Source organism: Bactrocera neohumeralis, unplaced genomic scaffold (genome assembly GCF_024586455.1).
Source record: "Bactrocera neohumeralis isolate Rockhampton unplaced genomic scaffold, APGP_CSIRO_Bneo_wtdbg2-racon-allhic-juicebox.fasta_v2 ctg4495, whole genome shotgun sequence".
Lineage (NCBI taxonomy): Eukaryota > Metazoa > Arthropoda > Insecta > Diptera > Tephritidae > Bactrocera > Bactrocera neohumeralis.
The window spans coordinates 1-9,342 of NW_026091514.1; the positions used below are offsets into that span (position 1 = coordinate 1).

Below are 9,342 nucleotides of genomic sequence, written 5' to 3' on the forward strand. Positions count from 1 at the left end.
GTCTCCTTTTTTGAGATTCTAGCGTGTTGGGATATCCGTTGATATAACGTTGCTTGACTGTTTTAACTATATATCAAGACTTATCCGTTATTCTTTTCCAGATTTTGCAGGAATATTAATTTTATCTTTGTTCAATTTTAAGCACCTTTTTCAAAGATCTAGTGCTGGAAGTCCTACTTCCCGTGGAATTTTTTCTATCGTTTTATTCAATGGATAGAGATGGCTTACAGACTGGCTGAGCCCCCAGTTAATATCGTTTACACGATATGAGTTCAAGAATTTAAACAATTTTATTTATACGCCGAAATGCGTGCCTTTATTGATATTCTTAAGAACTGAATTTTAATATAAGATCTTACAGCTATTTATACTAATGAAATGCGGCTGCTGTTATCTGCATGCGACTTCTTTGGCGTAATTCGATATCTGCTATCTTGCTATTACTTGAGATGCGGAGTTGGTTATCGCAGTGGATTATTCCATTGCCAGATGTTTGTTGTTTACATGTTGAGAATGCCTTTCTAGATAATGCATGTTCATTTCTATCGTTCGACTGATAGTGCATGTCAAAGCGAGTTCTATCGGTTTACATACATAGTTCGCCTTTGTTCGGAATGTATATTAGGAGATAAGGTGTATGTGAGTGTGTGTGACCCGGAGCGAGGCTATGTCGTTAACTCACAGAAGCCATGTCGTTCGACTTTGTGCTCTGGGGAATAATTTATCCATCGTGGGATTTGGATCTGTGAGATATCACTAAGATTCCCCGCGAACTGGGACCACTGTTCTAAACGAAGTGGTTTCACTTGTTCATCCCAGTCAGTTCCGTCTAGCCACAATTCCTGTATTAGAATTTTTGCTTGTATCATAATTGGCGAAAGCCATCCTGCGGGTCGAAAAGTTTTGCCACCGAGGATAAAATTTGCCTCTTTGTTATGTCGGATAGCGCTGATATTGACTCAGTAGTATATGAAAACTGGTCAGATATCGCATTCCATTGTATACCCAAAGTTTTTGTGGTCCTTTCCTTTTCAAATTTAAGGAAGTTAGTGTCTAATATATTTTCTTTTGGTACACCCTTTAAAATATAAGGGTGGTTAGCCGTTATCTTTTTTAACGAAAAACCTGCGGTTTTTAGAGCTTGTGTCACTTATGTGACTCGTATGCTTGTGGAAGACTGTGGCTTCCAGACAGAATATCGTCCACATACGTTTGTGTTTTTAACACTTGTGTTGCCAGAGGAAATTCTGACTTTGTGTCTTCTGCCAGTTCGTGGAGCGTACGAATGGCTAGGTACGGGGCACAGTTTACGCCAAAGGTAACTGTTTTTAGCTTAAAGTCGCTTAGTGGACTATTGGGGGATTTTCGGAAAATAATTCTCTGAAAATCTTGATCATCTTTATGTACCAGTATTTGACGATACATTTTCTCGACATCCCCATTAAATACGTATTTGTATATACGCCAATTTAATATGAGGAGCATTAAATCTGGTTGGAGCGTGGGTCCCGTAAATAGAATATCATTTAGGGAATTCCCCGAGCTAGTGGATCTTGAGGCATTAAAAACAACTCCAACCGTTGTGGTTTTTTTGTCTGCTTTACTACTGCATGATGTGGCAAGTAGAATGAGTAATATTTGCCTTTTATGATTTTTTCGCATGGGCTTACTTCCTCAATGTGGTCTAAATGGAGGTATTCTTCTAAGACACCATCATAATCTTGTTTCAGCTCACCTTTTCTAAGTAGGTTTTTTCCCATGCTTAGAAACTGCTGTATTGCAGAGGTGCGAGAGTGACCTAAGGCGAGTGTATCCGGAAATTGTTGCTTAAGTGGTAGTCGTACGACGTATCTTTCTGATCTAGTAGTTATGGCTTTGTAAAAATCCTCACAATACTTATCTTCCGGGGTTGTGACTGATATGGGGGGGGGGGGGGAGTTCTTCTAATTCCCAAAATTTTTTCAATTGTGAATTGAAGTACTCGTTTGAGACTTCCTCAACTTGAGTTGTCAATGTTGTAACTGGTTCGGCAACTAGACCACTTAGGACCCATCCGAAAATGGTATTTTGCGCCAGTAGCGTATTTGTGACTTTCTTAGACTTTAATAGAAGATCTATTTGAGCGGGAGTGTTGCAGTTGGGGTCTGCTAACTTAAGGTGTGAAACCTTCTCCCAATGCTTGCTATTTATATGATAGCTTGGAAGCATGTTTGTTAGCTGCGGTAAGACTATAGCATCTGCTTGTATTCTTATATCCGCTTGGGGGGGAAATAGGGTAATGGGGCAGATTTTATTAGAGGTCTGAACTACTCTTCCGCTCATTCCCGTAATTTCAAAGTTGGCTTGTTTTGTTAGCAGTTTTAGCCTATTTTGTGCCCTAGACGCTATGAAAGATCGTTGTGATCCTTGGTCTATTAGGGCCCTGAGCTTATTAAAAAATTCTCCTCGATGTTCTATGGAGACGACTGCCGTTGGTAGTAGTACCCAACTTTGATTTTCGCTGTGTAGCGTTTGTGTTTTCAATGCCTTTGAGCAGCATGGTGCTTCTTGGCAATTTTGTGAATTTGGCACTTCGGGATTTGTTGTTGTAACTAAACCCGCGGCTCTTTTGATATAGGCGATGTTTGGGGGTGACCTGGAAAAATTATTTATGAGAAGCATCGAATGGTGTCGTTTGTGACAGTAAACGCAATTAAATTTGCTTTCACAATCTTTAAGCATGTGAGCATGTGATAAGCAGTTTGTGCACAGTCTTTTTGATTTTACAAAATTGTTTCGGTCAATGATATTTAATTTTTTAAATTTCTCGCAAGCCTTAAGTTTATGCCCCCCTTTGCATAGTTCGCATGACGTTAGTTTGTATTGTTCGGATGTGAACGTGTGATTTTTAAAGAAGCTTTTATTTAAATTGTTGTTCCTACTGGCTTGGGACCTTTGGAAGCTTCTATTGAGGTCGTGTTGAATACCTTTTGGTTTGGTTACTTTTCTGTCTACCCTTTCAGCGATTTCGTACTGGGTAGTGAGAAAATCTTTCATTTGTTGCCACGTCGGGCACTTTTTCCGTGATGAGAGCGATTGCTCCCACAATAATAAAGATTTTTCTGGTAATGCTGCTGTGCATATGTTTACCAGTATAGGGTCCCAGTTGTCTGTGGGAATGTTTTGGGTCGATAAAATCGACAAACAATTGGAAACAGTGGATTGAAGTTTGATAAATTCTTCACTGGTTTCCTTTTGTATTTTTGGCAAGTTCATTAAAATTGTTATCTGCTTATCGACCAATATTCGTTCATTCTCCTATCTTGATTTTAAAGCTTCCCAAGCCATATTAAAATTGTCGTCATTTAATGCGAACTGTTTTACTATGAAGCCAGCTTGACCTTTCGTTTTGTATCGGAGGTGATACAATTTTTGTGCATTAGATAATTTTGGGTGGTTTATGTAAACGGCTGTAAACATGTCCCGGAAGGACGGCCATTGTTCATAACCCCCATGAAAAATTTCTGTGTCACATGCGGGCACCTTGAGGTGGATGCCTGAACTTGCCTCTTGACTTTGTACTTGTGACATCTCTACTCGCGGAAGTGGAGTAGGTGCAATTGCTTTATTAGTTTCAATTGATCATTAATCATTGCTTTCGTTTCTTCAAATTGGTCTAAGCAATTTTCATATTTGGCGTAAGCCGAGGATTTGAACTTTTCTGGTAGATCTGAATCATCAGATTCTACGATAGCGTCATATGCAGCTTGGAGACGCGTCCGAAAATTGTCTAAATTGTCTTTTTTGATTTCTAATACCGATTCCTAAAACGTCTTGAATCGGCGAAGATGAAAATCGAGTGCAGTATCGTATCAAACTGTCACTCTCAGCAATGAATTTTGTATAAGAAATATCTTTACCCCTCTTTACTTTTGTAGCACCTTGCTTTGAGCGTGTAGCTTCTGCCGGTGTACATGGACTTTTTTCGTCTGCAATCATTTTCAGTATTTGTAAATTTTTTGATTCTTTTGAATCTAAGTTCATTTAGAAAATATAGTTTTTCAAAATAATTATTCTCATTTCTCAGTGTTTATTTATTATAATTATTCTTTGTAATTAAAAATTGAGACCGAAACTCTTTTACGTAATTAAGGGTTTTTTTCGATTTGTTTACCAGAAATATATTTGTAAATTTTAAATTTTATTTCGAAATGTTGTGCTTGACTTGTTAACCGCTCTTTTTGTTAATAATATTTAGAAATATGTATTATACATATATTAAATAAATATATAATAAAATTTTTTTGTTCTTTTTTGTTAATATGTTGTATGTAGGCGAACCCTAATACTTTGGACTTGTATTTGTTCTTGAGCTATTAAGTTCTCGCTGAAGAGATTAATGCACTATTAGGTATATAACCACGTGTGATTTGTGCTTTAATTTTTGTAAGCAATCCTGCTTGCCTTTTGCAAGGGGTATGCCGATATGGACTTTTAAGCTAATTGAATGGTTGTTGTAATTCGACTACATATATACACATTTTCCCCATCAATTATATTGAATTGGCGTAATTTCAATTTACCACCGGTCAAGTTAAAGAATTATTATGAATATGTATTTATTATAAGATTATTCTCCGATTAATTGTACAATATGTGCGCTGGTATACCGGCATAAACGGATTTTATGTTGTATTTAGGTATATATGTATGCGTATTTCTTAATTTTCGTGGTACAGAGGTAAAGAGAAGTGGTGAAACGCAGGTAATTGACCGTCTGCACTTGGATATGTGACCCAGTGGGACTTGGAAGTAGGAAAGAATTGGATACTTCCTACTGAAAAAATAAGTAGAGGTACTTTCCTACAATAATACTTTCTAATTTCGTTTTTCTGATCAATGTCATTGGAGCGAAGGACCTCCACTTCGCTTACGAATTCATATGACGGAAAGTACTTTCCCCACACCTAATTTTGATTAATTCAGTAGGTAGTTACTATAAACCTAATATTTCGTGTGCTTCGAAGTACTTTCCCCACACCAATATTTTATTAATTCGGTAACTACTTACTATAAACCCAGTATTTCGTATACTTCGAAGTACTTTCCTCCAAACTATTTTTTCCATTACTAGTAACTACTTACTATAAACCCAGTATTTCGTATACTTCGAAGTACTCTCCTCCAAACTATTTTTTCTATTACATACTAGTAACTACTTACTATAAACCTACCAATAGCAGAAACAGTGGAAACCATTAGTTTTATTTAAATATTTTATTTTTTAGATTTTAATATAGAGTTTGTTTTGAAATGACGATTTTTCGCCAGTTTTAAAGCTTGTCGCAAGTCTTTAACAAACTCGCCATGGGAATATCCTTCTTTCATTGATGCCTCTGAAATCATAAAAAATTTTAGAAAATATGTATATATTTTTTCCTTTCTAAAATTATTTACCAAACAAGCAGTCGATTAACCCCTTGCATTCCTTTAAGGAGTATTTGGAATGAATGCTATCGTAGTTCAACTGAACAATAAGACTCCTTTCGAAAATACCCTCAATAGATTTAATAATCCCCGTTTTGCCTATTATATTTTTAATGATTTTTATCTATAGAAAAATAGATACAATATTTTTTAGTCAAATAGTGAAACTTAAGGGATTATATAGACAACTTACATAGTCTGCACTGGAACCTGCCACTATATCTGCATTCAGTTTTTTTAATGCTTCCAAGTTGGGCAACGGGAACACACTTCTCGTTCCATAGGAGCCTACATCTTTTTAAAATAGCTGCTTAAACATCGCCAACGTTTCTGCTTGTTGTTTCTTTATGATGTTTTGGTTGGCTATAATGATATCAAGTTTTTCTAATAAGCACAAACATTTTGATTAAAAACATTGAAATTATGAACTTTGTTATTGACATTACCTTCTAATTTAGTGTTTTTAGCGACTTAAATAAAGACATCTGCAATTAAACATAAGTGTAACAATTTTCATTTAAAACATATAAAATTTTTAGATATCTAAAATTTATAAAAATATTACCAGATGACGTTATGAAGAATGGGCATCATGACGATTTGTTCTCCATAAGGCAAAGCTGTATATTTATAATTTATATCACTTATTTTGAATATTTCTAAATCAGAACATATATCTTTACTCGCTATTACTATTCCGAATGCTGACAAAGATTGGACTGGTTGCGTGAAAAAATTATCAAAGTTCAAAACTCTATTGCCCACAATATATTTCTCATCATCTATTTGCTTAAATTCCTTAATTTTGAAGGGAATGCAAGGAGTTATACAGCAGTAATTATTGAATTGTTGATAAAAAAAAAATGGCTTTCAAATGAAATTATTTCTCCCGATTTGTTTTAAAACCAACCACTGGACTTTTTGATGACACTACTACTTCATTTACATATAAATTATTAAGCTGTTGAAGAACTCTTGTTGGGCATTTAATTTTGTTTTTTATGTCTTGCATGAAATTCTCAAACTTGTATGCAGTAAAGTCCATGATAAACCCTATTTCTCTTATGCACTGCGGTAAATGCAGCAAATTATGTACATTATAAGTAACTGCCATCTCAGAGTAGAGCTGGGGAACAGAATTACAAATTTCTTTAATAGCTGGTCGCTTACATCCAAGTTATCAAAATAGCTTTTTTTAGAACATAACAAACGATAGGCGCAAAATTAAAAAATGATTGTAAAGCTTATCACTAATAATGCCTTTCAAAACAATAGGGCCAGTATACAAAATAAACTGCCTAAACTCAGTTGCCTTCCAGAATTTTAATTCATCGAGGCTTCTTGGTTTTCTTGAAAATTCTTTTGGCATAAAAGTATCTAAAGCAAGTAACCGTTTTGAAATCAGTTCTTTATCTTTTTTTTGCAATTTGAAATTATTTGTTTTACGGTTTATAATGCATATCAGCATTTTTTTTTGTTACTCCTAGATCCAATAAATGTATGGGATCTAGAGGAAACTGCGATACCATTTTTATTCCAAGCTTTTCGAGCTCTGAAGGAATATTTTTAAACATGTTATTATGATGTTCTGGGTGCACACGATTTTTAAAATCTAAATCCGTCCTTTCATCGCACCTTTTTGTGCTATAAACCACAACATGTTCAATTGTTTTCTTTTCTAGGTGCATTTGTGGCAACCATAATGACCTACAACCCCTGTAACATAAGCTCTTGCAGGGGCGTCACAAATAAATGCTATTATCTTTACAGCTATAGGTTGCTTATTGATGAGAACTCCTTCTCGCATTATTTTTTTTAAATCATCCTATTAAAAATACATATTTTTCTTGCATATTTTCTATAGAGCCTAATATTGGCCATAGCGACCTTTTGGAACTTTTAAATAAAGGAAGACCATCAATGCCTATATCTATCACTATTTCAGACATGTTTTTAATCCAATCAGAAATTTTTTGTAAATGATAGCTAATGCCTATATGGAAATATTCGCCAGGATGAACGCTTTTTACAATAATTTTTTCGTTTTGTCCTATTAGACCATGTAACGACAAAGGGACATCCAAGCCTTCATCTTGCAAAATTGATAATAATGAGTTCACTGAATTTCTACTTGGGCTGTACTCAAACTACCACTTTTTCAGTTTATATTTTAAATCATTTTTTTTTAAGTTAGATGAATTTGGATTATCTAGAAAACAACAAACACGTGGTAATTAAAAAAAAGATTATTTATGTTGAGTTTAACTTACTATCATCAATTTCATTGGAAATGTCTTCCATAAATATTTCGTTTTCATTGGAAATGTTTTCCATAAATATGTCATTGCTTCTAGATTCTGCTTGCACATTTTGTAGTTGCATTCTAGCTAAATGCGCAGTTGCTAATCTTTTTATATGACGTTTGCCGAAACCGCGTATCATCTGATAATATTATTAGTATGTACGATATTATGTACATGTACATAACATATTTAATAAAATTTAATGATTAACCTTCCTATACCCGCGCCAAATGTTTTAACACCTATACCCGCGCACGGTGTGACAGACCGAGACTTTGACTCCTCTTACCTTTTTATTTTTCTATAAAACCGTTTATATTTTTTTTATTTTATAGGAACTAAATAATGTAAAAAACAAAATATATCAGTTGTTAGCGTAAATTATGTATTACTTTAATGACTATCAGTCTTTCCAAAACTGCCTAAAAAAGTCACATTTTTTCTTATAGTCTAGGAAAAACAAACATAAAAGTTTTTATTCTGAAAACAAACAAAAAATATCTTTTAATTCTTAAAAATCACATATCTTGAGACTATTGTAACATAAATTGAGTTAAATATTAAAGTTTTCAAAGCAGTCAGAACATACCATAACAGCATGCTCTAAACAAAAATATTTGGCACAAGCAGCGCAGTTGTACCGCGTTTTTCTATTTTTCTTTGATGCGCAATATCCACATCGGCCAATTTTATTGTTGTTAGATGCACCTGCAGATTCAGGGCCATCTAATTTGCATATTTCATTAAGTCTTAACCTCAGTGTCCTTGGCAGAGAAAGAGTGAGAGCTCGTCGCCTGAAGTGAGGATTTAGCAAATCGTAAGACAGTGTTTCCAAAAACGTTCTGCGGCTAATCTTTTTGTTAGCATTATTCATAAGATATAAAACAAACGAATTTATTCCTGCCACGTTCATCAAACTATAAAATATTACCATAGGCCACCTATTTATGTCTCGAGCGACATTATACGTCTCACACATTTTGTCGACCGTATCGACTCCACCTTTAGTCGCATTATAGTCCATGATGATCTGTGGTTTGCCTGTGTCTTCATCAATATTTTCATCATCGTGCATGCTGGACAAAAGTAAGACATTTTTGCCTTTTTTAGGTACATATATACGATACAAGGCTGCAGTTGCCGCGATGTCCAAATACACTGGATTTTTCAGCTCGACCTCGTAATTCAGAAAACTGTTTGGGTAGCTCTTTTTTATTTTTCCGCACAGTTCCAATCAGGCTCAACTTATATTCGTGATCGAGCTTATCCAGCAGCGGAATGCTTGTGAAAAAATTATCACACGTGATGTTACGACCAGTGTTTCGAATACATTCACACAGACGCAAAACTACTTCTAAAGCCGAGTTATCAATTTTATAAGGACCTTCAGGTTGTTTTCCTACGTATACTTCCATGTTTTGTGTATAAAACATTTTAGCGTCTGTCAAAGCGTAGATTTTAATTCCATATTTGTTTGGCTTTGATGGGATATATTGCCTAAAAACGCAGCGACCTCTAAAAGCTTCTAACTTTTCGTCGATTGTTACAAACTGTGACAAGCTGTAATATTTTT

General features: G+C 34.8%; 1 pseudogene; it reads right to left on the reverse strand.

Annotated features, from left to right (window-relative positions):
* Nucleotides 1-5,256: 5,256 nt before the first annotated feature.
* On the reverse strand, nucleotides 5,257-8,844 carry LOC126767174 (uncharacterized; annotated as a pseudogene).
* Nucleotides 8,845-9,342: the final 498 nt, after the last annotated feature.